This window comes from Eutrema salsugineum, unplaced genomic scaffold (genome assembly GCF_000478725.1).
Source record: "Eutrema salsugineum unplaced genomic scaffold, Eutsalg1_0 scaffold_8, whole genome shotgun sequence".
In the NCBI taxonomy this organism is placed as follows: Eukaryota; Viridiplantae; Streptophyta; class Magnoliopsida; order Brassicales; family Brassicaceae; genus Eutrema; species Eutrema salsugineum.
In genome coordinates this window covers 8,337,992-8,346,029 of record NW_006256414.1, presented here as the reverse complement: position 1 = coordinate 8,346,029, position 8,038 = coordinate 8,337,992, and the positions used below count along the sequence as shown (strand labels likewise).

At 38.8% G+C, this 8,038-nt stretch overlaps 1 non-coding gene across 1 annotated transcript; it reads left to right on the top strand.

Annotated features, from left to right (window-relative positions):
• Nucleotides 1-4,748: 4,748 nt before the first annotated feature.
• Nucleotides 4,749-4,855, top strand: LOC112082435. The gene has a single exon (XR_002897110.1). It is a non-coding gene; the product is annotated as a small nucleolar RNA R71 (small nucleolar RNA).
• The last annotated feature ends 3,183 nt before the right edge of the window (nt 4,856-8,038 follow it).

Genomic DNA, 8,038 nt, shown 5'->3' with positions numbered 1-8,038 from the left:
GCGAATAGAAGGCAAGTAAATAGCGATTGAAAGTATAATGGAAACAAGAAAATAAGCGAATGAAAAGCAAAGGAATACGAAGGTTGTAAGCGATTAAAGACAAACGTTGGGGCTCAAGGGGTTTCGCAGGGGTTCATGGACTAAGCTATGTCGATTTTAAACAAGTGATAAAGGTAATCAACTACGTATGTTCTAGAACTCGAGGCACGGAAGTATGAATAGCCTACTTTCGCAGCACCAAACAACTATCTCTCGCAACCCTAATCAGTAAGAAGATGCAATAGCAGAACAAGACTCATCAATATTCACAACTCAACTACAGGTAGGTTTCCACTCCTATAGAAGAATTGCTCGTTTCACCCTAGTTCAGACAATCAATGAAAGCTTTCGCAACATATCATGTCAGATCGGCTTCTAAGTGGCCAGCAAAGAATCACGCAGTATAATCAAAGGCAAACGAAGAACATCTAGAAGATTATAAATCCTAAATCTATCGATTCATAAGCAAAGAAACATGAGATTTCCTTTGAATAATCCCTTTAAACCCAACTGGGTAACTACTCAAACATATTGTAAACAATCATCACAGAGTATTGAAAGTTGCAGGAAATTAAAGAAAAGAAGGAAGAAGAACGAAGAACGGAAGCGACGACGGAGGCGCGATGATGCTCTCCTCAGTGGCTCCTCCTTCAAAGGCGGCGGCTCCTCTAGGGTTTCTCACGAAATCCCTCTCTCTCTCTCTCTAAGTTGTCTAAGTTTCGGTCTCTATTGGTCTCTGCCTCTTTAGAATGACCTAAAGAGGGTATTTATAGCTTCTGGGGTGGTTCTGGACACTTAGGGCTTCAAAAATAACGAAAGGAATTGATCTGGGCTTTAATTAAGTCGTCAGGAAAGTGAACGACCAAAGTCCGCGGTCGCGGTGGCTCTACCCGCGGGAAAATGGGTGTTGGCCGCGGTCCCGGCACCTGCTCTCTTCCGGAACTGCATTTTCTGTCATTCTTGCATCCGGAATATCTGAAGATCTAACCGTTGGATTGTCTCCACACCAAGTGCATTAGAAAGCTGGTTGGATCCTCTATGTTTCTCAAATTTTGGGGGTGATCAGACGGTGAGAAGGTCTTCATCGCTTGTCATACTTCTGACGGTCTGCATTTATCCAAAATTGCTCATTTGTTCCAAATTGCATATCTTTTGCCCAAGTTTCCTGTAAACTCTTTTGAAACTCTAAAACATTGAAAACACTTTAAAAACATTGAAAACAGAGTTAAAACACTTGCATAAGATACAATTATGATCCATAAAAGTGGTCAAAATACGGTGTTATCAAGTATGGCTGTGATAGCGCTCCCATAAGCAGTAGTGGCGTCCTCACATCCATGTAAATCATGCTTCACCTTCGCCATGTTATGTGCTATGATCCAGGAAAAGCAGGCAAGTCGAGGGTTATCCATAAACGATATCTGAAGTGTAACGAGCTCAGTCTTCAGAACACACCCCATATTGGCTCTAGAGAAAATCTTGTGTGCTAAGAGTTTGTGCACAATTCTCACTGTAGGATGAGTAAGAAGGGCTGAATTGGATCTCCCGCTATCATAGACTTCATGACCCATCTCTCTCCATAAATCAAAATCAGGTTCTTCTTCAAGGTGAATGCCATCAGTGTAAGGAAGCTTAAGAGCATCGTAAAGTGCAGATATGGTGAGTGAGTAGGACTGTCCACGAATAGAGAATGATAAGACACCGTCAGATGCTCTTGGGCTCCTCCTCTTCGTGTGGTGGAGGGTGACGGTTGCTATGAATTCGCGAACTTACTCGGCATAAGTTGGAAGGTTCAGCTCCATATAGGGTCGGCCTAAGCGCATCGATGTACCAGATGACATCTTCTCTAATCCCAAGCATCTCGAGTGTATGATAATCAATGCAATGCGTTGGTTTGATGTTCAGCTTTTTGAAGCGCCTAGCATAATCCACTCTCAGGTTAATCTCTTTCCCAACATATTGAATCTGTGGTGGCTCGGGAATCGCATGGGCTTCTCTTGAGTGTTGGAGTAGCCACATCACTCGACCTCTTGTTCTCAGTCTGGCTCGGCTCAGCATGTACTCTCCAAGAGTATTATCATCGGGTATTGCCTCAGAGCTGTCATCAAGACTCGGTTTGTTCCATTTTCTTACAGGCAAGACAATTCTTGGAAAAAGAGAGAATATGGATGCTGAGTTTAACATATTAACGATTAGAGATACTAATCATAGTATCAAAAGATTAGTTAAAACAACAAGCAAGCATAATTGATAGTAAATCGAAAAATTGAGTAGTTCATGACCAGATTCGGATTTTTGATGTTCTTGACAAATAAATTTTCTAAAAATGGGTTTAATTGAGCAATTTCCGTGTCAAATCTATAGGTTACCTAATACTAGTCACTAATCACACAAGACTTGATCAAATTCATCAATTTTTCTGTTCCAAATTCGTTTATTACAAAGCATGTAGAATCCAAATTTCTAAAATCTCAATTCCTCTTAAACTAGGTGTTAAAATCGATTTCCAGACAACCTAGAAGGATAATCTATAGTTCTTAAGCTATTTCCACCATTAATAAGCCAGGATTTGGGTTTTTTAAGAAAAGTCTAAATTCCAAAATCAATTAAAAATGGCGAGTTTGAGCTTTATACTTTGCTGGAAATAGAGATTTGATGATAGATTTGAAATCATCTTTGAAAAAGAGTGAGGTTTGGTCCAAAATTTTCTTAAAAAGCTCAAGAATTGAAAAAGATGTTCTATCTCCTAAATCTCCAAGTCTTTTGGAAGAGAAAAAAAAAGGAGTTTTGATCCAAAAAGTGCATTTCTTTTCTTTAAAGAGTGTTTTTGCGGCAAAAACGGGAAATTTTTTTGGGAATTCAAGAGCTTACGGAAACTTACTTTACTTGTCTGGTACGCAACAGGGAATTAAAAACTTACGGAAACATCTGAATGGGCTTTTCCGGGAATGTTCCGGGAATCGTCAGGAATTATCAGGAATATCTGAAAAGCATCGGAAATCGGAGGTCCCGTCTCAACAACCAACGGCCGCGGTCAGGAAACGTGCGACCGGGGTAAACGTAGGCTCGGTCGCGGTCACATTCACGGTGCCGCGATCAAAGGTATGTTGGCCGCAGGTCGGTTGGTCGTGACCGCGGCCCATTTTCCTGCGGCCTTCGTCCAACTTTCATGTTTTTGTTGGGCCGAGCAGCTAAATACCTCTCCTTCTTTTTCGGTTTTTCTATTTTTTCTGATTTTTTGTGATTTTTTTTTATAAGAGTACCTGAATCTAAAAAGGAAAAGAAAACATAGATTGTAAAAAAAAAAAAAAACTAAAAGAAAGTGTACCTAAATGGGTTACCTCCCATCAAGCGCTTTTGTTTTAAGTGGTTTAGCTCAACTTAGGCATGAAATATCAGGTTGGTTGAAATGGCACTCCATTAGATGTGCCTTTTCATTTCCAGGCGCTGGAGGTTTTGCTTCTTCCTCTTGAGAAACCGGCTTCTTTCCTTTACTCTTCTTTCGGACTTTAACGTTGTTTAATGCCCTTTTTGTGTTATCGATTAGTTCCTGGATCTGGTCCACACTAGTCTCTGTTGCATCTGGTGGAATGATGATCTTGATTTTCGCAAAAGCTCTCGGCCTCTCCTTGTCTTTCTCTTTTGGACGTTTTTCTTTACTTGGAACATCGTCTAGGATAGTGGGGTAAAACTTCCTGCGATCTACGTTGAGGAAGACAGCATGCCGGTTTGCGTGATCGATTACTGCTCCTACAGTAGCTAGAAACGGTCGCCCGAATATAAGTGGTCTCTCCTTGTCTTGATCCATTTCCAGAACTTGGAAATATGCCTGAACAATTTTGTTCCCAAATAGAACTTGCAGATCGTGAATCACCCCTTTAGTATCTTTTTGAGATGAATCTCCAAAGATTACCTTAATTGTCGATGTCTTTAAGGTTTTTAAGCCCAATTTTTCGGCAAATGTCTTTGACATGATGTTGACATTGGCTCCGGAATCGCATAAACAGTCCGTGAACTTGATTCCTGAAATGAAACATGGGCAAACAATACGTCCTGGTTCGTCGGCTTTTGTAAGCCTTTAAAACAGGGAACGTTGAGGTACCTTGAATGGTGGTTCTTTAGCATCGACATCCTTGTAAAGTTGTATAAAGATTGGGGTTTCTTTATCCTCTCCATCGATTTTGGCTCATTCTTCGGGCTGCGTGGTTAAGACATTGCAAAATCTCTTGGGGTTGTCTTCAACTCTTCCGGGAAGAGCTCCATTTTGTCTCTTCATCGAGTCGGCTGTTTGGGCAACTTGGACGTCTAGCTTTTTGACGTGCGAAGATAAAGCTTCAAACTTCCTGTTCAAATCATTGTACATACAGTCAACTTTCAAGTTCATGTCTTTAGCTACTTTCTCGTTTGTCATAACAAGCTGTTGGATAGACTGTTCAAGTCTTCCGATTTGCGAAGCTAGCTGGTTTTTCAAAAGCTGGCTCATCATGTTCTTCAACTCGGTTATCTCCTTGTTATCTGCTCCGGTTTGCTTTGTCGATCAATCGTATTCCGGACAGTCATTGCTATTAGCTTGAGCTAAATTTTTGATGATGGTTCTTCCTTGTGCTATCGTCTTTTGTCCAAAAACTTTATTGCTAGCTGTATCAAGCGAAAGTTTGTATTTTGGTTGCAAACCTCTGTAAAATGTGCTCAGCAGGCTTGATCTGGGAAATCCGTGGTGAGGGCAGTCACGTTCATACTCTTTAAAACGGTCCCAGGCTTCATAACAAGGTTCAATCGGTCCTTACTGAAAACTTAAGATCTTGGTTCTCAGCAAGTTCGACTAAGACTTAGTATATAAGTGGTTCAGAAAAGCGATTTTACATTCTTCCCAATTAGTTATCGATCCTGCAGGCAAAGATTTCAACCAGCGGTGAGCTTTATCTGCTAATGAAAAAGGGAACAACTTACACTTTAAATAGTCTGCTGGAACTTGGTTTGTTCTCATCATGCTGCAGATTTCTTCAAAGAGTCCAATATGGTCCATTGGATGTTCGGAAAGAACTCCATGGAACTGGTTTTGTTTCACCAAAGAGATGATTTAAGGCTTGACTTCAAACTCATTCCGGTTCGGGAATGGTACTTGAATTGTAGATCGATTTTGAAAATTCTGAGTAGGTGCATCAAAATCAGTTATGCGATGGTTCCTGGCTTGTCTTCGGTGTTGATGCTTGCTGAACGGGGTGGTTAATGCGCCCATTCGGCTGCATCTCCTGGTTGTTACCATCGGCTGTATTAATAGGTGCATCAAGGTCTTCGCGGTCTTCTCTCTCTTGGTTTTTAGGATTTCTTGGAGGAATCTCATTCTCTTCTCCATCTTGTTGAGCATGATCACCTTCTTTGTGATCGTTCTCTTCATTTTCACCATGTTCGGACCCATCTTGGTCCATGTTTAAAGTTCGGTTAACAGGATCTCCAGGCTGGTCGTCGTCGGCCATTCCTTGGTTCGTCTAAGTCTTCGAAGTTCTCCTTCGTGTATGTCTATCTTGTCTAGAATTGGGAGGTTTTCTACAGGTCTGCGCCTAGTATTCATGCAATTCTGAGAAAAACAAAAGAAGGGAAAGATAGCTCAGTTACTTAAGAAGGAACTAGAGATCAGATATCTAGAACAGAAATAAGAACAAGAAAAATAACAAAGGCAGCGAAAAAAATCCCCGGCAACAGCGCCAAAAACTTGATGTGTCTACTGCGTGAGGGAACAAGTTTTACCCTTAATTAAAAAAAAATGAAAGCCGCAAGTGCACAGCTAATCAGTTGTAGTACTTAGGGATCGAATCCACAGAGATTTGTGTGCCTGGTATTTTTCTACGGTTTCTAAGTTTATGTCTAGACTAAATCGTTTTTTAGGGGTTGGTTGTTTGTCACGGATTAAACTAAAACTAAAGAAAGCAAATAAATCTATCCTAGAAAGGAGGTAAAAAATCGAATGAAAGCAAATGAAACAAAACAGAATATCGAACTAGGCAAATAAAATGCAGAATATCAAACTAGGCAAATAAAATGCAGAATATCGAACAGTATATCCTCCCCGACAACTGTGCCAAGAACTTGATGTTGCTATGGTTACGGGGTTGCAGATGAAGTCTTAAATTTATAAATCCTAGGATCCTGCAAGTGCACAATTGTGTGGTGTAGTACTTAGGGTATCGATCCATAGCGAGCTTTTCGAATCTGCAAAAACTTCAAACTGGGATAAGTTAATAAACTCAGGGGGCTTTTATAGGGTTTGGGTTTTACGGAGAAAGAAAAATTAAAATAAAACTAAAGAGAAGTTGGGATGTTAAGGATATATAAGGGATGCTCGATTTAATCTAGGGTTCTAAACTCAAAGAGGGTCTATGCAGACTCCTCTCGAATGTCCTAATCGATATATAAGTATCTTCCAATTAGTCTACAGGTAATATGTATTTATCTATTTCTAAGTATCTGCATGGAACTAGAATAAGCACTAATATGGCTAGCCAAGTGTCGTCACCCTAACCAACTAATCACTTAAACTTGACAAGTAGATTTCATCTCTTGTCGCGAGTAAGATCACGCATTAATTGAACAGAATTCATTCTTGCTCACATCATTTATGTAGGTAGCTTTTGACTCCTACAATGACTATGTTCTTCTGAAGCTATGTACGGTGGTCTGATACATTACTGTCATCGCTCTAATCAATCATAGGTTCAGAGATTAGTTCATGACTCTAACCTCATGCATTAAGTACAATTTAGAACATGAGAACAACATCTGCTCTGTGAAAGCTTACCGAAAACTTTCACCAGAAGGTCCAGAAAAGAGGAATCATAGGTTCAGAGATTAGTTCATGACTCTAACCTCATGCATTAAGTACAATTTAGAAGATACGAGATCTAGAATATGGCTGAGAAAACTAGCAATCCTAATCGAACATATGGGTCCTTGTGATTGATCCTTTAAACCCAATTATTAAGCTACTCTAACATGATACAAGAAAAAAAAGCATAATAAATATATGTGTGAACTGAAACAGATAGATAAAAAGATATAACAAAGGTTCAAGGGAATAATCTCTATCTCTCTAACCTAAACCTAAGAAACAAAAGTTTGGTGGCTCAAAAACTCATTATAGAAGCATACATCCAAAATAGGCTGCAAAAAATGTATTTATAGGTCCGTAAGTCGTATAGGTCGTACTTAGGGTTTATCTGAAGAGAAATTGCGAAATGGGTTTGATGTTGGGCCTTGGGGCTGAGATATGGTGTACTGCAGGTGAGAGTCCTCTAAAACTGGTGGAATAATGGTCCACCGCAGGTGAGAAGTGTTGGACACGGCCAGAAGGCTATTTGCCGTGGGTCAGCTGAAGTTCAGGCTGGTTGACGGGACATCTTGATCTTCATGTATTTTTTGATTAAACCGTTAGAGCATCTCCAACAAGGAGATGAGGAGAGGTTCTTCATCAATAAAGTAAATAAAAAAAATTAAAAAGTAGGAGAAAAATTATAAGATAAGCTCTTAAAGCTCTTATATAAGAGACTCATAAAAGAAAGTCTCTTCACCTGTCAATTTTTAATTGGCTTGTCTGTATAATAATAGTTAAAATTAAATCAAATAACTAAATTATATTAAAATAATAATATTTTAATTTTAAAAACCTTTTTTTGTAGAACTTATTGATAGAGGTGGTCTTAGATCATCCTTAAGTAAATTGTTATAGAAATTCAAATGAATTATTTTTAAAAAATGTTAGTTTAGAATTTAATTATACGGATCACAATTATAATTATGCAAATTATTAGTTTAAAATTTAAATATTTACTTATTTTTGTGTATTACGTGAGATGTAATCTAATCTAGTATAATATAAAAATTGATAACTATTTGATTATATTACAAAAATATTAAAAGGTTGTATAAAATAAAAACAAATGTAATTTTAGCAAAACTCCATCATATTTTAAATTGAAGTTAGAGCTAAGAGACATTTGTAAAG